The sequence below is a fragment of the Bos taurus genome, chromosome 2, assembly GCF_002263795.3.
Source record: "Bos taurus isolate L1 Dominette 01449 registration number 42190680 breed Hereford chromosome 2, ARS-UCD2.0, whole genome shotgun sequence".
NCBI lineage: Eukaryota > Metazoa > Chordata > Mammalia > Artiodactyla > Bovidae > Bos > Bos taurus.
In genome coordinates, this window is record NC_037329.1 from 105068560 (window position 1) to 105090499 (window position 21940).

Consider the following 21940-nt stretch of genomic DNA (forward strand, 5'->3'; position numbering starts at 1 on the left):
GTCTCTCTGAATCTCTGCCTTGAGAATCTCAGTTGCAGCTCTTGAAATCCTTATTCAGCTTAGTATTTAACCGAGTCTCCTGTAAAGCCATGTCATGCTTAGGGCTTTAATTTTGTGGTCTGCATCTCAGTAGAAAAGTGTGAGAAATAACTTCTTCCACTTACTTTATCCCCTTAATCATATTGTTGGCAGTGTCATCAACTCCTTTCTAAGCAACTAGGGTTCACAACAGAATGATTCCTCTTCAGTGCCAATCTAAACAAGTGTCATCAACCCTCATCCTGCTGCTGCTGCTGCTAAGTCGCTTCAGTCGTGTCCGACTCTGTGCGACCCCATAGACAGCAGCCCACCAGGCTTCCCCGTCCCTGGGATTCTCCTGGCAAGAATACTGGAGTGGGTTGCCATTTCCTTCTCCAATGCATGAAAGTGAAAAGTGAAAGTGAAGTCGCTCAGTCGTGTCCGACTCCTAGCAATCCCATGGACTGCAGCCTACAAGGCTCCTCTGTCCATGGGATTTTCCAGGCAGGAGTACTGGAGTGGGGTGCCATTGCCTTCTCTGAACCCTCATCCTAGGAAGTATTAAAGACAGAAGAGTCCCTTTGTGATTCTGAGTGGCTTTGTGACTTTCTTGGGGCAAGTGTTGGTCTCAGGCTTGTGTTTCCTCGTCATCCAAACTGTGGGTGGCCCATGTTCCACCACAACCATGGTTGTGATCTCAGAAGATTCACTCAACTTTCATCATAAAGCAATAATCAGGCCCAGTTGTATGATTCACAAAGGGTCCCCACAGTTGTCATTACATCTGATCCTCTAAGCAACCGTGTGAGCTCCGAGAGGCAATGGATTTTGATATCAGACAACCAGGAATTGATGCCTCAGTGTGTGAAGCCAAGTCCTGCACCACATGACCTCTTCTTGATACTAGAGTGAATAAAACAGAACTAGGCAAGTGTGTCTTCTGCACAAAGTCATCTGTTAAAAGCATGGACAAGACTCTTGGGTTATCTGCTGTGCCTCATTTTCACTTTGCAGATAACTGAATGCTGAGAACACCGTCTTTATAAACCGAGGAATGTTGTACAGGGTGAGGGAAGAGCAGGGCTCTGAAGCTGGACAGAGTTGCTGATCCTCTCGCTGCCTTTGCTGCTCTTGTTGTTCAGTTGCTCAGTCGTGTCCAGCTCTTTGTGACCCCATGGAGTGCCGCACACCAGGCTTCCCTGTCCTTCACTGTCTCCCTGGAGTTGGCTCAAACTTATGCCCATTAAGTCGGTGATGCCATCCAACCATCTCTACCTTGAGCAAAAGTGTATTTTATGGATACTGTATTAAGTGTTGACTATGTGCTCGGAGCTACACTAATGCTTTATACTATACCATGTAGCGAGCCTCTGAAGCCACGGGGTATTTGCACAACCTGTTCCCTGTGCATATATACCTTGTAACTGGAAAACCCTCCGCATATATACCTTGTAACTCTGTCCCCTTCACGCCACATCTCTAGGAATGTCACCCATTCAAAAAGTACTTCCCTGGCCACTCTAAATGGCTCATACCCTTCTACGATCACTCTTACTCCCTCTTCCATGGCCTCATTTTTCTTTATAGAGCTCAACATCATTATAGTCTGTATTTGTTCATCTGTGTAATATTTCTCCTCCCACCAGAATATGAACTCCCTGAGAGCAAAGATATCCTCCCAACCCAACACCACTCCCACCCACTGTATTTCCAGCCCCTCAAACAGTGCCTGGCACATCCCATTTTATGAGGAACCTGAGGTTCTGAAGGAGTGAATCATTTGCCTCAGGTGACAAAACAAGCAGGAGGTGGAAGAGAGCCATGAATTAGGGAGTCGGACTCAGGAGTCCTGGACTCAGATCCAGCTTCACCGCTGAGTCTCAACCTCTTTAAGTAAATTATAAAGTGCTTGGGCTGCATGGTCCATCCACTGTCCTGTCAGGGCCTTCCAGACCAAAGTTAAAGGACCCAGCTCTCTCAGCCATCCTCCTAATGGTGACCTTGCTGCCCCTACCCTGCCCCCAGGGAAAGGCAACTCTGTTTCAGCTTACATTCCCTTCTCTGTCTGGCTCATCCGCATCATCTCCCTTCCCACGGCACTGTTTATGCACACGGACCTGTGTTGATGCATATCACAGACCCCTTAGTCATTGTTTAGCCATTACACTTTGCGGGGGTAATTTTCCATTCCCCTGTTTATATTCTATCTGTGCTTCTCTCCTCCGCCTCCATTTTTAAGGGCAGAGAAAGACATGTTCAGTAATACAAGCAATAATAGTTATAATTAAGATGGAAGCACTTTGCCAAAAGGAGGATTTAGTTGTGATTTGTTGAATTCCATCCTGAGTGGATTATTTAAGAGTGAATTTAGGGCTCTTTTATGAGCCTTTCTGAACAAAGCAGTCTTCTGACGCTTCTATCTCCAAGGGCTTTGTGCCAGCCTTGGGGGGGTGGGGAGTGAGCACAGGAGGGCACATGTTTAGCAAGGCCTGGCTGCTGTAAAAGCTTAAAAGGAGCCTTCCGGGGACATCCAAAAAGATCTTGCAGTGTTTCTTTTCTGACCCCATATCTTCTCCTGTGCTTGGTCATTGCTTTCAGTAGAGAATGGGGCTAAATACTCCATGCCTCCATATGAGAACACATTTCTAGCTCAGCTGCAGTCTGAGTGCTCCCTGATGTGGATCTGGAGTAATTTTCCATGCTCTGCTTGAACTCATTACTCTTCCCACATCCTAGGATGGGGCACACAAACCAGACAGGGTGACAGCCCTAGCAATTAAGGGAAAGGTGTCCTAGATAACAGCCTGGTAGAGCTGGGCTTTGCGGGTGGCTCTTTGGTAACGACTTTGCCTGCGATGCAAGAGACACAAGAGTTGGGTTGATCCCTGGGTCGGGAAGATCCTCTGAAGGAGGAAGTGGCCACCCACTTCACTATTCTTGCCTGGGAAATCCCATGGACAGAGGAGCCTGGTGGACTACAGTCATTTGAGTATGAACCTGAGCTTTACTCCTAAGGCATCTTTTCTTGCAATCCCACTCTCCAGCCATCTGGAGTCCATATCAAGCTTGTTCAGTGGTTGTATGGGGACGTTAACAGTGGAGACATGGTAGAGCGAGAAACTGGAGGGGTATTTGTGGATGCAAAACCTGTTCAATTTCAGCTGCATAGCTCCTGGTCCTCCTTGGTGCCTCAAGGGGCTGACCGTTTTCAGATCTCATTTCCAGGCTCCCAGAATCACGTGACTTCCAGCTGAGTTCAGCCAGTAGAAGGCCCTGGATGCAGTTGGGAGGGAGGCAGGAAACGTGCCTTGTTGTTTCTTCCTCACCTTCTGCATCTTGAGGTTTCACCAGTAGCAGCTGCCTGTCTTCCTGGACTCCAGATTCTACTAGACAAGTATTCTGTGGTTCCAGCTTCTGTCTGGTGACCCCAGCCCTTGGGTTCTGATGGTCCTATCTCCTCCTTTGTCTGTGCCGCCCACAAGAGGCAGCTGCATCTTGCTGTTATTACCTTCTGATCTGCCTCATTATCCCTTGTCTGACTGTTAGCTCTTCTTCCATGTCCTGGCTAACTAATTCCTGGTCCCAAAATCCCTGTTTTAGATACTCAGGTATGACTTTCATTACTTTTGGTTGAACACTGATGGATACAGTGAGGTCTAAATTTAGGAATGAAGCTAGGTGAGCACTTTCTTTGTGTCAATTTTTGTTTCCCCTTATCCACAGAAGACATGAATGATAAATATGAACTCATCACTATAAGGTTACACAGTTGTGAAAAGGTCTATGCTTTTATTTTATTTTTTCTCCCAACAGAGTTTGATGAAGCAAAATACCAGAGGTTGAAGTAAAGGCCGTTTAATAATAAAGAAGCCTAGGGAAAAAAAAAAGGAAAAGAAAAGATGGCTCGGTCTCCTATTTTCTCCTCTTTCTTTTGAAATCAGTCTTTTTCACTCTGTGTTTTGAATATGGTTCAAACTTTCTCTTCTATCTCCAGCCCTTGATTTGAAAAGAGAGGGAGAGGGAGAGAGAAGTCAGCCCAGCAGGCAGCAAACCTAATGTGCAATCATTATGTGTGAACACTGTGTGCTTGGGTGAGCTGGAATTATTCATCTGAGAAGACGTGAACCCGACTTCACTTATTTGGGCTTTGGGATCTGACCTCATTGGAAGCTGAAATTCAAGGGAAAAAAAGAAGGGCAACGGGGGCGGGGTGGGGGAGCCAAGGAGAGGGAAGCAGGAGATGAAGCACATTCTCCCTTGGCGATGGGAAGTCGTTCCTTTGTCAGAAAAGCTGTTCACTTTTGAGGGCCAGACACTTTCTTCATACTCAGGTGTGAAGCTGGCTTCGGAAGTGAGTTTAGCTTGCCTGTGTGCTTTTACGAATGTGTTGGCTGCTCAGCAAATTCAGTATGGAAACCTTTTAGGTAAGCAGAAGAGAAAATTATATTTTAGGAAGTTCACTTAATAGAAGGTCAGAGTACAGAATCAAGAATGAAAAAAGGAGATTCTATGTTCTGGGCTTTCAAAGGGTGTGTGTGTGTGTGTGTGCGCGCGCGTGCGTGCATGCGTGTAACACACACTAATTCAGACCAGCTGGGGTGATCTCACAGGGACCCCATGAGCCAGAGCTGTCGTTTCTCCATGGAGAGCACATCTCCCCTGGAAGTGTGTACTCAGGTGCCGTTGAAGGGTCTGAGGTCATGGCTGTGGCCCTGGCCAAGATCCTCCCAGGCTGCGGCCTCTGCTTCCTCTAGAGACTGTTGGTTAAGAGCCATCCTTCAGAGGTCAGAGCCAGACCACGAATGCAATGTGCATGAGGACAGCATGAATTAACCTTGGAGGCCAGGGGGCCTTGTTAATCCAGACATTGTCTTTCTTCTTGGAGAAGCTGGATGTCTCTTTCCTCTCTTCCCTCTCTTTCTTCTTCCCTGGCCTTTGAGACCTTGAGCAGTAAATTTCTCTGGGGTGAATTAAGAGGAACTTCTTCAAAGAGGCAGGGATGAGACAAACCTTTCCTTGGACCATGCCTCCATTCTGCTTTTCCAGAGCTCTGGTGGGCCCTGGATTCATCCAGAATCCACGGCATTGTGCTTTCTAAAAAGGCCAAGAAGACCCACTTATGTTGGAACTAAGGACAGGAAGATAAAGTAAAGGAAGAGAGATTTCTTAAGGGGATACATTACAGGCTCTTACACTAGGAGAGGACTAGAAAGGTCGCTTGGGTCACTACATTTATTCAAGCAGTAAAAACTTCTTGAGATTACCAAGGGGCTCTGTACCCTGAAAGAATTTCTCTTGGCTTCTTCTGTCTACTATTATATCCCAGGTTAAGCTTGGGAGATGGGAGGGGAGGTGTGGAATCACCCCAGGATTTCAACAATACAATGAGCAAATGTAGAAAAGTACTTGTGTATTTGCAAACGTTTCACAAATGCTGTGTGTGTGTGTGTGTGCTTTTAAATTGTGGTCTCTCTATTTAGAGAATGGTGGGAAAGTAAGGGAAAACTTACCGAACACCTACTATGGACCAACTCATTTAGTCTAAGGACTTTTCACAGAGGCAGAGAAAAAGAGCTATCATTTTCTGGGGCTACAGTGACCACTGAATACTTGAAGAACTCTGCAGCTCAAAAAGAATCAGAGAAGGCTTATGGCATTGTTTGTGAATTAAATGCCTGTTTGTGAAAAGGCAGCTTAAATTAGTGAAGTGGGCTGGGTGGGGACTGTGGCAGAATGAACAGTACATGTCCAGTCTAGAGGGGAGGAAAGGGCCTGCTTTCCTCTAGGTGTCAGTCCCAGGAGGACCGTACATCCGTAAGGCCAGATCTTGAGACATTTCAGAGCCAGAAAGTCGGTATTCATGTAAAATATTCTGATTTCATATGTTGATGACCAATTAAAAAATTAATACAGTTGACAAGAATCAAACATGCCTGCAGATAGGGTCCTTCCTGCCATTTTTTGTCTCCACACTGATGATATTCAGGCTGCCCCATAACAGTCTACTCTGTAATAGAAATTGTTTTCTGCCTTTAAAAAATACTGTTTTTCATGGAATTCAAGAGGGATTTTCTGGATGTTGGGGGAAGAAAAATTAGTGACATGATGTGATGCTGAGGTTTCTTTTATTTCTTGTGGCTTATGGTTGTCATCCCAATTCCTTGAGAAACTTAACTTCTGAATCTTGCATAGTATGTGTCACAGTGCTGGGCAGAAAGAGGGCACAGACTAAGCATATGTTAATGAAATAAATGTGGCTTTCCTCTAAGCTTAGCTAAATGGAGGAACTGGTACACTTAGGGTGGGTGAAAATGATCTAAATTGTTGGCAGTCAAATATTTCTGTCTTTTTTGTAATTCTCTGAAGCTTGCATTAGGTATCTACTGCTGGGTGACAAATTACTTCAAACCCAGGTGCTTAAAAGAACAGACATTGTCAGTTGCTTTGTCTGAAATGCATATACGTGGAGTATAAAAAAAGTGGTACTGATGAATATATTTGCAGGGCAGGAATAGAGAAACAGACATAGAGAATGGACTTGTGAACACAGCAGGAAAAGGAGAGGATGGGACAAGCCGAGAGAGTAGCATCAAGATAGCTGGTGGGAAGCTGCTGTATAACACAGGAATTCATCTCATTGTTCTTTGATGACCTCAAGGGAGGGAACTGGGGGGTGAGAGAGAGGCTCAAGAGGAAGGGGATATAGGTGTACTTATAGCTGATTCACTCTGTGGTACAGCAGAAGCTAATACAACATTGTAAAGCAATTATCCTCCAATCTAAAAAAAAAATTAAAGAATAAACATTTGTTAGCTTACACTTTCTGTGGTTCAGGAATCTAGGTACCTCTTAGCTGAGTACCTCTTCCCTAAGATCTCTCATAAGTCTGCAAACAAGAGATTGGCTAGGGCTGCGGTCTCATCTGAAGGACAGACTCTGAACTCACTCACATGGTTGTTGGCAGAACTCGGTTCCTCATGGACTTTTGGACTGAGGGTTGTTTGTTTCCTATTGATCAGGAATCTCCTTCAGTTCTTTGCCTTGTGGGCCTCTCCATAGAGCAGTTTCTACAAGGGGAATTGGTTTCCGTTAGAACAAAGAAGCAAGAGAGAAAGTAAGGAAGTGCAAGATGGAAACCAAAGTCTTTCTTTTAAACCTAATCTCAGAAGTCCCATCTCATCACTTTTTCCTATATTCTGTTTATCAGAGGAGAATCACTAGATGCACCTCACACTCCAGAGAAGGAAATTCTGCAAGTCACAAGATTGTCATAGTAACAGAGCCATGAGGATCCTTCCCTGATCCTTTCTTCCTGCTTATTTCTTATCCTTCCTTTCTGACCTAGAATTGCTGTGAGGTCCTGGGAGTTTTCACTCAACCTCTTCCCTTTCCTCCACAATTCCAGGATTCGTAGACTTTTTTTTTCCTTTTCGTTCAACTCAATTCCATATAAAAAAAGGCCAGAGAGACAAATCAGTTTTAGAACTGAAATTCAAGTAGGTTTTGGGGGAGACATGAGATGGATCATGCTCATAGTAGGAAGAGTGGATTCTGAGTCAATCAAGCTGGAAAGTTTTTCTGCCTGGTGTTCAGATCAGATGATCTTGGTCCTGTAGTGACTGAGGGTCTGAGAAGTGGAAGACAATGTTGTCACAGTGTGTTCTCTGTTACATCTTTGGCATCAGTTAGTAGAATGGGTGAATATAAGCAAAGCTGGGATCAGAACCCCAGGATGAATCTTTCTTGAGAAAATCAATGGGTCTGAACAGAGTAAGGCCAGGAATCTGTGTCAAGCGATATGAATTTATGAATCTGATGTTATTCCAAAAGGGAAGAGAGTAGGAACACCACTGGCTGAAGTGGCCACCAATACCAATATTCAGGCATTCTTTTCAGGCAGGACTAGTACTTTGATTACTGGAGGTCCAAGGGACAGGCCATCAGTAAGAACAGGCAGAAAGCTGGCTGTGGATGGCCTGGCAGGGACTGAATTAGAGGTCAGGGGCAGGGCATCCCAGTTGCTAATGAGACTGGGCTTCAAGGAAGGTTCCCTGGGGAGACCGGGAAACAAGCCTGGATCTCAATCACTGTAGATGAATACACAAGACAGAGAGGCAGCTTAGGAGAAAACTAGGGCTTATGACAGAAGTCTGGTCAAGAAATAGGTAAGAACCTGATTATTGGGGAGCAAGGTAGTAGCCCCAGTCAGGCTGGACCAGTAGCAAGACAACAGAGTGGACAAAAGTTGACCACTGCCAGCAACCAAGGTTGGTCTCGGAGTCTGGCATGGGACTGAGACTACTGGTTGAGATCAGGCAGTCTTGCTTGCCAGGGGTAGAGTAATGCAGGAACCCAGAGCCAGGAGAGACATTAAACCCCGGCGACCTTGTGACCAATTGCACCGAATACCCTCTGATACCTCATGGGAAAATCAGACAAATGCTGTTCTGAGAGGCAATTAGGTTTCATGATTTCCTTCCCTAGTCGAACACCAGCATGAAATTGGAGGCTCTGATGCTTCCAAGCACCCATCTGCCTCTGTTCCTTTTCCCTGTTGTGAGGCAGGGTGAGCAAGAGGACACACGGGACAGAGTGAGGGGAGTGGGCTGGGGATGGAGGGGGATTGTGATAGACACGGTCTCCTCTGCCTCCTCACAAACCACCCCACCATCTCTGGAATATTATTCTTCCCCTCTTTCTGCCAAGCCACACTCTCCACAGGGCATGAACATTTAACTCTACTTTTGGCTTTTCCAGAAATCTTCCCAAATCTTCTGTTTTCCTCATCCTTCCTCATCTCTTCCACACCACCCACGGCCCCCCGTCAACATCTGGCTTTTACTCACCATGTGTCTAATTATGCGAGTAAATTTGTTTCCTTTCGCATTTTCCCAACCTGCCTGTATTTTCCTACCCTGTCTCCCTCTACCATGGGATGGAATACTACTCCCCCTGGATAGAGTCATGGTTTTCCCTTCTTAAGTAAATCCCAAGTGCCTAAGCTGAGCTCAGCCCACAGTAAATTCTCCAGTAACACAGTTTAATGGACTCCCTGGTTGAAGGGGGGGAAAAAAAACCCACCAAAGTGCCTTTCTGCATCTCTTCAAATGCAAATGCTTGATTTGCATTAAGTTTCTGGGCACGAACTTCTGCAAAATTTGCAGCATTTACTGTCCGGTCCCCACTCCTCTAACGCTTGTGCTTTATCACAGAACCAAATTAGGAGTGGCTTAAAGGTAGTGGTCAGAACACAATGTTTCCTACTGCTCACTGAAACATGCACAGTATGGGCACCTCGTAATTGCTGAAGAAGTCCTTGCTGCACGAAGTGGAATTTTCCTAAAATGAATACTTTGTGCCTTAGGACTGCACTTTCATGATAAAACAATCAGGAGATTTGGCTGAATTTTCCACTATTTAACTCGCTATGTTGAGGTCATGTAGAAACAACCTTTAAGAACACAATGACCTTTAAAAAAATCCATCTCTGAAGTCAGGCTTTGTCACTAGTCTATGGACAGATCACTGCTTACGTTGTACACTTTCCTCTGTTCTTCCCAGGGTGAGGGAAGATTTTCAGGGCTCATCTGACTCTAAAGTTGAATTATAAAACTGGCCCTTTTGAACTATATCTCTTGCAAATTAACTGATTTTTTACTTCCCCTTGGGGCTTCCCTAGTGACTCAGACAGTAAAGAATCTTCCTGCAGCACAGGAGTCCCAGGTTCAGTCCCTGGGTCAGGAAGATCCCCTGGAGAAGGGAATGGCAACTCACTCCAGTATTCTTGCCTGGAGAATCCCATGGACTGAGGAGCCTGGCGGGCTACAGTCCATGGGGTCCTAAAGAACTGGAGACAACTGAGCAACTAACATTTTCACTTTCCTAGGATGAAAAGAAAGCCAAAACAATCAGTGATACTTTTTCATGAGGGTCAGGGATGCTTAAAGAACACCTTGCGTCAGTCCTCAAAATCTTTTCTGAGATTCTCTAAGGCAGGGGTCGCCAACCTGCAGGCCACGGACTGGTACCTCCTGTCAGATCATCGGTGGCCTCAGACATGAAGTGCACAATAAATGTAATGCTCTTGAATCATCCTGAAACCACCCGGCTCAACCTTGCCTTTGGAAAAGTTGTTTTCTGCAAAACTGGCCCCTGGTGCCAAAAAAAAGTTGGGGACCACTGCTAAGGTACTGCTGGTCTGACAATGGATGGGGGAGGGCAGTGAACACAGGGAGGTCTTGCTACATCAGAATGCACTTGGCTCTAGCATGATGCTCACATGCCAGCTCTGTGGAGTGAGCAGATTAAGTGTTGGGGAGAAGTGGAGGCGCTGAGAGTCATCAGAAATGCCATCCTTGGCTTCTGTCCCACCTGAGCGCCTCCCCCTTTCATGTGAGCAAGACATCAAATCCTGCTGTTTGCGTTGGCTCTGCCCTGCTCCATGATTTCAGTTCCTTGTCTCCGTCCCCCGATGTGTGGGCTCATTTCCGTCCTTGGAGCACTATTGTTTTTCTGACTTGAGCAGTTCATCCAGAAAAACCTCAGTAATAGGGCCTTTGTATCACTATTTACTTTTCTAATTATATATGTCTTTCCCTTCCCCAATGGTTGAAGATATCCAACTGCAATGGAAGTAACTTCATGGGGAACAGTAAGAGCAACAACAACAAACAGCTTCACTCTTCTGGGTGGAAACATGCAATTGTACCCAGAGGGGTAAGGAAAAAGCGGCTCATGTTTGGAGAAAGAAGTTGGAATGAGGGAGTGAGAGCAGACGGGCTACTCTGGTATCTGACTCAAGGGATATGAGAAAATAGGCAGTGTGCTAGTTAGAAAAGTAAAGCTGTGAGGCCAGGTCCTGGAAAGGCCTTGGCACAGAGTCCCAAAGGTCTGGACTGGCTGGGGTCCTCTTCTGGGACTTTTGATTTACTCTCCCTTCCTCACTCTTATAACATGGTGCTTTATTACAGCAACTGAATCCCAGTACTCTGGAGATTCTTGAGGTGCTAGTAGCTGCTCTTGGAACTGGCCTTGCCCCACCATCCTAGAGTCAGGCTGGAACTTTAGGAAACTGGCTTCGAGGATGAACCTAGGTTTCAGCCCTTCTTGTTGTGAGCTTGAATTGAGGGTTAATGTAGATCCCTCAATTTAAGGATGAGATGGTTGAGAGGTCGCAAAGAGTTGGACACGACTTAGAGACTGAACAAGATATCCCCAGTTACAGAGGTGATAGGCAGGATGATGCAGTGGGTGGAAGCTTTACCCATAACAGTGATGGAAACCCCAAAGTGTGCTGTGCAGGCAACCCTATTCAGAGCTCCAGGACCTGCCGTGGAAAAGCTCTGTTACATTCCAGAGTGGACACCTGTTGTGTTTGCCTCCCAGCAATCATCTCCCTACTTTTACTGGTACATCACGCTTATTTTCCTTTGAGAAACTATACCTTTTCTATTCTCAGGTTATGTGAAATCCAGCTAAGGTCATATGATTCCTATCTAGCCATGATGCTGGCTCTACTAATTGCCTCAGGGATGGTGTACATAGATTTGTCTATTGCAAAGTTGGCCTTGGAGTTGTGATGTTGGGGATAAAAAGAATTCTGATGATATTTTTTGAGTGCTTGGGTCAAGCCATGCATGAACTTTTCAAAAGCATGACTCGGTGACTGTCCTTGTTCATTTAACTCAGTTTGAGTTGAATTTCTACCTCTTGTAACTGAATGAGTGACGTGTTCATGTTAAATACCAGCCCATAATATAGTCTATTTCCTTTTCCAAGCTGGTTCTCCTTCTTTCACGGAGCAGAAAGTAAGTGTTCCATACCCGTTAGACTCATGAAAGAGCCAATGAACAAGAAGTAGAAGACATGAGAGCTACTAGTTGGACTGTAGTTTTCTTGGTTCCACTGACTTTATTTTGGCTGTGGTCTAGGAAGTGGAATCCAGGTCCTTTTAAGCCCTAATTTAATTGTGGCTCCTAAGGGAGAATTTCAGATCTTAACCAATCTCCAGGGGGCCTAAGGGAGGGTGGGTGGTTCCCGTAAACCCTCTGTGGGAATTCCTTTTGAGTGCTGGTTTCAGAGTGTACAGCCAAATAGGCAATTGGGTTAACAAGGGCCAATATTTTTTTCTGAAGGCTACTGAAGGCCCCAGATAGAAGCAATTCACACCCGAACATTTTTTACTATCATCTTTCAGAGGCTAAGTTGACACCACAACCGATGATCCCCAGGCTGAAAGGAATGGGTAACCTTGGCTGTGATGTTTGGGTATGCTGCACATTTCAAGATTATAGTACTGTTCAAATTAACCTGTTGGTATGCACCTTTCCTCAATAACATTACCTTGAACTCCGAGTGAGAACAGTGCAGGACGACCCCCAACTTGACGACTGGCTATATTTCAAAAATCATCTCTAAGTCTGAACATTTCCTCAAGAAAACAAATTTCAAGATAGTCTAAGGTCCAACATTATTAATGGTTATTAGTCTCCTAATAGTGCGTTGCTTCTTGATGAAGATTTCTCTGATTATTTTAATCATTTAACTGTTTTCCTCTTATATGCGGCACAAATGTTATGAGGCTTTTAAAAACTTATTTCTTAAGTTTAAAAATCTTCTACTCAAGTAATTGTACTACCTGAGAGTGTTCAACTTATTTCTATCATTTGTGTGTGTGCTAAGTCGCTTCAGTGGTGTCCAGCTCTTTTTGATCCTATGGACCATGGCCTGCCAGACTCTGATGTCCGTGGGATTCTCCTGGCAAGAATACTGGAATGGATTGCCCTGCGCTGCTCTAGCAGATCTTCCTGACTCAGGGATCAAACTCACATCTTTTATATCTCCTGCATTGGCAGGCAGGTTCTTTACCACTGGTGCCACCTGGGAAGCCCCATTTCTATCACTGCTGCTGCTGCTGCTAAGTCACTTCAGTCGTGTCCGACTCTGTGCGACCCCATAGACGGCAGCCCACCAGGCTCCCCCGTCCCTGGGATTCTCCAGGCAAGAACACTGGAGCGGGTTGCCATTTCCTTCTCCAATGCATGAAAGTGGAAAGTGAAAGTGAAGTCGCTCAGCCGTGTCTGACTGTGCGACCCCATAGACGGCAGCCCATCAGGGTTTCCGGTCCATGGGATTCTCCAGGCAAAAGTACTGGAGTGGGGTGCCATTGCCTTCTCCTTCCTATCACTATCCGCTAACAAATGAAAGTAGAGGCTACAAGCTGTACATTGTTCTGTTTCTTAACATTGTTTACACTGTGTCCCACATAGTAGGTGCTTAATTGATGTTTATTCAATAAATACCCAAATGTTCCACCGTTTATATCTTTTACCCTCTTGTGGAAAACATGGTTCCTGGATTCCAGTTTGTGGTTTGGAAATGAATTGCCTCTCTTCAATCTAACTGGTCCTCCCCCAACATTCATCCAATGAATAATTACTAGGTATTTTTCTAAGCATCATACGCTATTCTAGGACCTGGCGACCCGAAAGAGAGTAAGAGTGATGCGGCCCTTGCTTTCAAAAAGGCAATAATTTCAAATCACGGAACAGTGGACTGCAGGTTTAGGTCTCTCCTGCTCCAACTGAACTGATCCTCAGGGTAAAACAGCTTGCCCAGGTCCTCACAGTGACTGAAAGAGGATGCTGTCAGGAGTTATTCTCTCATATCATCATTGTCGGCTTGTGGCCAAGCTTCTCCCTCCCCTGAAATGTTCTCCTACATTCCTCAGAACCTCCCTTAAGCCTTTGCCAAGACTTACTTTTAAAAGCTACCTGTTTTCTTTATTTACCTATTTTCTCATTTATTTGTGAATGTTTACTCCTAACCTCTCTAAATAGAAAGTCATTGTTAATCTTGCCCCCTAGGAAGCTGACACAGTGAGTACCCTCCGGGAGGTGGGAATCAGGACAGGTCAGTTAGGATCCCAGAAGCTCTATATCCTGGGTGGACATAGGATGCTTCCTGAAAGGAGTGGCTATGAAGATTGCCTCCCCTCAGCCAAGCATGAGGCTGACCTTACAAGCAGCCGCAGATCTCCTCTGGCCCTGGAATCCTGACCACCATCACTGCCAAATAGGGCCTGGCTCCATTTACATTTTCCTGAGTCTCTCCCCCTGTTTACCACAACGTTGTCCTCACCTCACCAGGCACAGAGAATAGACAATTGTTTCCTGAAACTACTCAGCAATGCTACCTGACTGAGCACTGCCCCCAATTTCATGCCTACTCAGAACCTGTCAATGTGACCTTATTTGGAAATAAGGCTTTTGCAGATAAAATCAAGTTAAGCTGAGGTCATATTGGATTAGGTTGGGCCTTAATCCAGTGACTGGTGTCCTTATAAGAAGAGAGAAATCTGGACCCAGAGGCACACAGAGGGAAGAAGGCCATGTGGAGACAGAGGCAGAGACTGGAGTCATGTGGCAAGAGCCAAGGGACACCACAGATTGCCAGCGAATACCAGAAGCTAGAAAGAGGCAAGGAAAGATCCTCCCCCAGAGCCTTTAGAGAGCATGGCCCAGCTACAAGCTTAATTTTTAACTTCCAGCTTCCAGGACGGTGATAGAATAAATTTCAGCTGGTTTAAACCACTTCGTTTGTGGTAATGTGTTATGGCCATCCTAGGAAACGAATACAGCAACCAATCATTAATGTCCACCAAAGTCTAGCACAGGAGGAGTGGACAACGGGACTCCAAGGGCAGTTGACTTCTTTCTAGGGGACTTTTCTGCCTCTCAATTTCTGTTTTAAACTGATGGTAGAGAATGAGTTTTAGGATTTTAAGAGCATTTTATTTTATTTTAAATTTATTTCTTAATGTTTTACTGGAGGGTAATTGCTTTACAATGTTGTGCTAGTTTTTGCTATACAATGAAATGAAACAGCTATGTATATACATATATCCCCTCCCTCTCCAGCCTCTATCCTATCTCCTAGGTCACCACAGAGCTTTGAGCTGAGCTCCCTGTGCTATACAGCAAGTTCCCACTAGCTATCTATTTTATACGTGGTAGTGTATGTATGTCAATGAGGAACATGTTAAAATTGTCTGTCACCTGAAAGGTCTTGGCCTTTGGGTACACTGAAACTCTTCGGCTGAAATGGTTAAACAAATAAATAAAAATTTTATTATACATATATTACAAAAAAATATGTTGGCCAAATTGCTCATTTGGGTTTTTCCATAAGAGGAACCCAAATGAACTTTTTGGCCAGCCCTACACAATAAACTGTGGAAAATTCTGAAAGAGATGGGAATACCAGACCACCTGATGTGCCTCTTGAGAAATCTGTATGCAGGTCAGGAAGCAACAGTTAGAACTGGACATGGAACAACAGACTGGTTCCAAATAGGAAAAGGAGTTCGTCAAGGCTGTATATTGTCACCCTGTTTATTTAACTTATATGCAGAGTACATCATGAGAAACGCTGGACTGGAAGAAACACAAGCTGGAATCAAGATTTCTGGGAGAAATCTCAATAACCTCAGATATGCAGTTGACACCATCCTTATGGCAGAAAGTGAAGAGGAACTAAAAAGCCTCTTGCTGAAAGTGAAAGAGGAGAGTGAAAAAGTTGGCTTAAAGCTCAACATTCAGAAAACAAAGATCATGGCATCCGGTCCCATCACTTCATGGGAAATAGATGGGGAAACAGTGGAAACAGTGTCAGACTTTATTTTTCTGGGCTCCAAAATCACTGCAGATGGTGACTGCAGCCATGAAATTAAAAGACGCTTACTCCTTGGAAGGAAAGTTATGACCAACCTAGATAGCATATTCAAAAGCAGAGACATTACTTTGCCAACAAAGGTCCGTCTAGTCAAGGCTATGATTTTTCCTGTGGTCATGTATGGATGTGAGAGTTGGACTGTGAAGAAGGCTGAGCACCGAAGAATTGATGCTTTTGAACTGTGGTGTTGGAGAAGACTCTTGAGAGTCCCTTGGACTGCAAGGAGATCCAACCAGTCCATTCTGAAGATCAGCCCTGGGATTTCTTTGGAAGGAATGATGCTAAAGCTGAAACTCCAGTACTCTGGCCACCTCATGGGAAGAGTTGACTCATTGGAAAAGACTCTGATGCTGGGAGGGATTGGGGGCAGGAGGAGAAGGGGATGACAGAGGATGAGATGGCTGGATGGCATCACTGACTCGATGGACGTGAGTCTGGGTGAACTCCAGGAGTTGGTGATGGACAGGGAGGCCTGGCGTGCTGCGATTCATGGGGTCGCAAAGAGTTAGACATGACTGAGCAACTGAACTGAACTGATATCTATATCTATCTATCAACTGATCTATCGATTTATCTATATAAATACATAATATCCTATTGGTTCTGTTTCTCTGGAGAATCCTGATTAATAAATTATATACATTATATACATGCATGTATGCTGAGTCACTTCAGCGTTGTCTGACTCTGCAATTCTGTGGACTGTAACCCACCAGACTCCCCTGTCCATAGGATTCTCCAAGCAAGAATATTGACGTGGGTTGCCATGCCCTCCTCCAGGGGATCTTCCTGACCCAGGGATCAAACACATGTCTCTTTCCTCTCCTGCCTTGCAGATGGGTTCTTTGCCACTGAGTCACCAAGGATGCCCATTTATTTGTATATAATATGGGAGAGATTCATCATATATATAAGAGATTCATTATAAGAGATTGGCTCATGTGATTATGGAGGCTAAGTAGACCTGAGATCTGCTGTAGGAAAGCTGAAGACCCAGGAGAGTTGATGGTTTAGTTTCAGTCCAAATCTGAAGGCCTGCGAACCAGGAAAGCTGATGGTATAAATTCTAGTCTGAAAGCTGATGGGTTCAAGACCCAGAAGACCCAGTTACCATACTAGTCTGAAGACTGGAAGAGACCAATGGTCCAGATCAAGAAGGCAGGGGGAGATCCCCCTCATTCAGTCTTCATTTAATTAGATGGGATGCACTCACGTTCTGGAGGGTTGTCTGCTTTGCTCTGTCTCCACTTCAAGTGTTACTGTCACCTGGAAGCATCACACGCTAATTCAGAATGATGTTTGGCCAAGTGTCTGAGCACCCACCAGTGATCCAATCGAAATGACATATAAAATGAATCATCACAGCAACATGTACATAAAATATCAGATCCGTGTTGACTTTGGGTAATCATCTTCAAAAAGATGTGATTATCTTATTCAAGATCAAGGGCCAAAGCATAGCTTTCCTCAGTGCCTTAGCCTGGGATCCCTGGGAACTGAATGTGAGACAAATACTTGAGTACAGGGAGTTTCTTTGAGAGTGTTATCCCAGAGAATTGGAGAACAGGATGGCAGAAGTGAAACACAGGAGGATGAAAATCAATTCAAGCCTGTGTTAAGGAGTTGGCCACCACTATAGCCACTGGTCCTTGCTGTTGCTGAGACATTTGGAAGAATCTTGCACAATGTGTCTCAGAAGGACCTATCTAAGGGAAAAAACAGAGAATTATTTCCACTCCTATTCCTCTTTGGTCAAAGGCAGCCCTGCATGCATTACCTTTCCTACAGTTCCAGTGTGCACATACTCCAGGGAAACACAGGTTTGCCCTCGCCTCACTCCCACAGTGCCAGAACGGGGTGCAAGTGGCAGGGAGCACAGGGCTGAGGCAACTGTGTCTGCACAAAGTCCTTATGTTGCTGATCAGTGGAGCGATGGCTGGAGACAGAGGTGGGGGCAAGCAGAGGGCTTCAGAATGGTGCCCCACCAGTGCCTAATATACTTGGGGACACTGTGCTAAATATGTGTCATCTTGTGTGGCTTCCTTTCTATTATTGGTAAGAATGCCATCTTATAAGATCAAGTCTACCTCTTGCTATAGCAGCTGCAATTGTCAATACCCTAGAAACTAAGTAGCTGGGAAAACAAACAAGAACATCTGGGTCCATGCACACATGTCAGAAGGAGAACCTACCCCAGGCGTAGATGTAACAAATAAAAAGATTCCAAGATCCCTTCTGGTGTCACAAATACAATCAGGTCTTGGGTAGACTGGGGAAGAAAAATCACTTCTCTTTTCTGGGTGTCCTGCTTAGTTGCTTCATTTTCTGTCGCTTCCAGGTAGAGTTTCTCTGGTAACTCATCTCACAGGAGAAGCATCCTGCCCCATGTACAGGACTGCCCTGGCTGAGGTCTAGAACCCAGCATGACCTTCTGTCTGTGTCTGTGAAGCCAAATTCAACCTCTATATCCTGATCTGAAATTAAATCTTGGAGACCGAATTTTGGGTGAAGTAAACAAGAATAGCTGGATAGCTTTGCCAGGCAAAGGGGATCACAGCAGATTTATGCTCCCAGAACTGTGTGTCCCCACTTGGAGAGGGTAGTGAGGCTTATAGTAATGATTCAAAGGGGGTGTGATCAGGTCATGGACACTCTTCTGATTGGTTGGTGGTGAAGTAAGTAGCAGTCTGCATCATCGACCTTCAGGTTCCGACTGGTCTGAGGTCTACCTGCTTGTGGGCAGCATACCATCAATAATCATTAACTTCTCCCACCTGGAGGGGATTTTGGTATCTGCAAAATGGCTCAAAGATATTTTTGTGTGTATCTGTTGATGGGAAACCAAGACCTTACCCCAAGTCTGAGTTATTGTTTCTCTTGATTATTTCTTTCTTGCATCCCCTCCCTTCCCTAATTAACAACTGCTTGAATCTGGAACTCAGGGAAGGTCGAGGAGGCTGAATAAAGCTATTTCCTGTAATCAAAGGAGTAAGAGACACACACAGGCTTTGTGTCTAGGAGCCCCACCGGACCCTGCTTGGTATCACTAGTTTCAGATACAAAGCTTCTGATTGGTTCACCTATTATTTTGAGTCAGGCTATAAGTCTGTCTCTAGCACATGGATGGATTGCCCTTAGGTCAAATGTCCATTTTGGCTCAGTTGGTTATATCTGGGAATGGGGTCAGAAGGCATGAGACATAGGCACTTAGAGAATAGAAACTAAGAATAGAGATTCCCTCAGAAGAGAGGTCACAGAGACAAAATGGAATATTCGTATAAATTATTTGCTGGATGTTGTGGTCTGGACTAGGAGTCAAGAGAAATTGAGTTCCAGATCTGCTTTAGTCACATGCCTCTGTGAACCTAGGGCAATCAGGTAAATTTCCCAAAATTCAAATACTTCACATAAAAGAAAAAAGGTCTGCAAATCTCTAAAACCCCTTCCAACTCTAACATCTTCAAGACTTACCCAGAATCAAACTCATCTCCTCAGAGTTGAGGCAGAGTTGTGTTGTCACAATTTTGGCCTCTTTTAGGGAAGAGGGATGGTCAGAAGCCCTGGGCATGTCCAGACAAATCATCTTCCCTGGGGAGAGCTCCCTAGTGAAAATCCACCAGAAGATGCTCATCCACTTCTCCATAACTCAGAAGACCACACTCTTTTCTTCTTTCTTCTTCCTTAGAGGCATAAACAAGATGCAGATGGCTCTGTTATTAGCAATGCAGGAAGACTTCAGGATACTCCAGTTTAAATTCAGGTGTCCTCAGCTTTTAAACTCACTCTGAAGAAAGTGGACATACCTGCTCTTTTTGACAGTTGCTCCCATTTTGGCCATCAGTGAAGGTAAGTTCACAGAAGGGAGACCTCTTGAAAGAGGTGGGAACCATGTCCTTGTGGGAAAACCTGACATTGAAGAAATTATTATCACTGTGTTCAGACTACAGGTTTAAATGCTCCTTAATTATTCCACCTGGAATGGGACCTTCTCCCATGCTACTATTGCTAATGAAAGTCTTAATGGAGTTCAGGACTCAGCAAAACATTCTTCATGAGCAATTCTCTCCTTTAGGTAACAGCAGCATAGAAGTCGTCTTGCTTTACTGGTTGACTTCAATAAGAAACTCAATAAACATAAAAACAGGAGTCAACCCTTCTCCTAGGAAAGATCTTCTCTTGGTCACTTGAGTCTAGCATCTAAGTTGCGTAGCCTTATCACGCAGAAGGCCATAACCTTCTTTTCCTCTTGATTCAGGTCACACTTCTTTTCCTGATCTCCTACGAAGTGGAGGGATCAATTATTATGCTCTTTACAAAATTGCTTAATGCTGGAATCATGGTGTGTTCTGGTTTCCAAGCCAAGGTGACTCACATATGCAGCTACAGGGGTCAACTTGTTCCTTAATCATCCTTGACGTTCCTGAAACTGTTCTTTAAGCTTCTGTTTTTAAATTTTTATTGCAGTATAATTGTTTTACAATGTTGTGTTAGTTTCTGTTGGACAGCAAAATGAATCAACTATACATATACATACATCCCCTCTTTTTTGGATATCCTTCCCATTTAGGTCACCACTGAGCACTGGGTAGAGTTTCCTGAGCTATACAGTCGGTTCTCACCAGTTATCTATTTTACACATAGTGTCATAGTGTATATATGTCAATCTCAATCTCCCATTCCTCCCACCCTTTTCCCCCCTTTATATACACATGTTTGATCTCTACATCCGTGTCTCTATTTCTGCTTTGTAAGTAAAATCATCTATGCCACATTTCCAGGTTCCACAGATACGCATTAATATATGGTATTTGCTTCTCTCTTTCTGACTTCACTCTGTATGACAGTCTCTAGGTCTATCCATGTCTCTGCAAATGACCCAATTTTGTTCCTTTTCTTGGCTTAGGTACTTTATGATAATAAATTGAGTGAGTGAAAATTGTTCTTCTAGAAAACCCAGCCTTCAGGGAGAGAGCTTAATTTACTGTATTTGCTATGAGCTCCAGGTGTTTCACACTCCCTTACAATATTTCCAGGAGGTCCAGCTGGCCCCACAAAGGTCTACATGGACAATGGACATTTCCTTCAAGGGTCTGTTGTTTGCTGAGTTCCTGTCTTCAAGGACTTTCTGGGAAAAGGTAGTCACAAGTCACAGGGGTGTCTGTGAATGGTACCACCCACAGAAAGCCTCACGTTGTCCCTGACTTTCTCACAGTAAGTTCTAAAATAAGAGGAAAAGCTGCCAGGAAGCACGTCTGTTGTGCTATCTGACTAAGCAGAGGGGCAGGAATTGGTGGTGGGGTGATAGAGGGCATTGTCAGCATTGTCTGTATTTCTGCTCCACCCTGTGGTTCTGGCTGAATGGACAATTTCGTCCCTGGCAAAGCAAAGTATAAAGCTTGGGAGGGTCTTGAAGATCAAGTTTATCTTCAAGTTCATTTTACTGTTATGACATTGAAGCCTCCCCAGATTTGCTTTCATGGCAGATCCTGGCCTGCGGTTCCGGTCCAACTTAGGTGTGAAGTTTTATTATATCACTCTGCCCTCTGACACCTGCTCCCAAAGGATAAGGGAGGCTGGACACACAAAGCAGCTCCAGGAAGACTCAGTGCTGTTGACTCTCGGTTGGCAACGATCAGCCTGAAGCTTTCCCCCTCAACATGTCCTGTTACATGTCTGTAGGTTCACAAAGCTAAGACGAAGTTTGGGAGCCATTTCCTCAGCTCTTTCTGACCATCCGCTTTTGGGTCTTTGTCTATTCCAGTGTGGAGGGAGGTGAATTCCCGTTGGTAGGGGCATTGGAGTTGTATATGAAGAACTCTAGGACAGTTTTGCCTATTTCACAATTCTGCTAAACATAGAACACAGTTTTCACTCTAACTTGTCCTCACCCTTCCCTACCACCCTCCCCACCTTTAGCAGTGCCTAGGAATTGATTTGTTTATACCTCATCTCTTTTGTTTTCCTCTGTAACATGGACCTTGTCCCCAAGGAAGCCTTAAGTAGCCTTTCCTTCTCCAAACCATACCAAAAAGAGTAGAGATGAGCCAGTACAAGAGGGAAACTTTAGTGAGACTAGGGTAGGATCAGAGGTAGTGTAAAGTGGAATTTCATACTCTACTGATGAAGACATTGAGACTCTAAGATGTCATCCAAATTCTAGTGTGTTTTTCAGAGTTTAATAGTTCCCTTT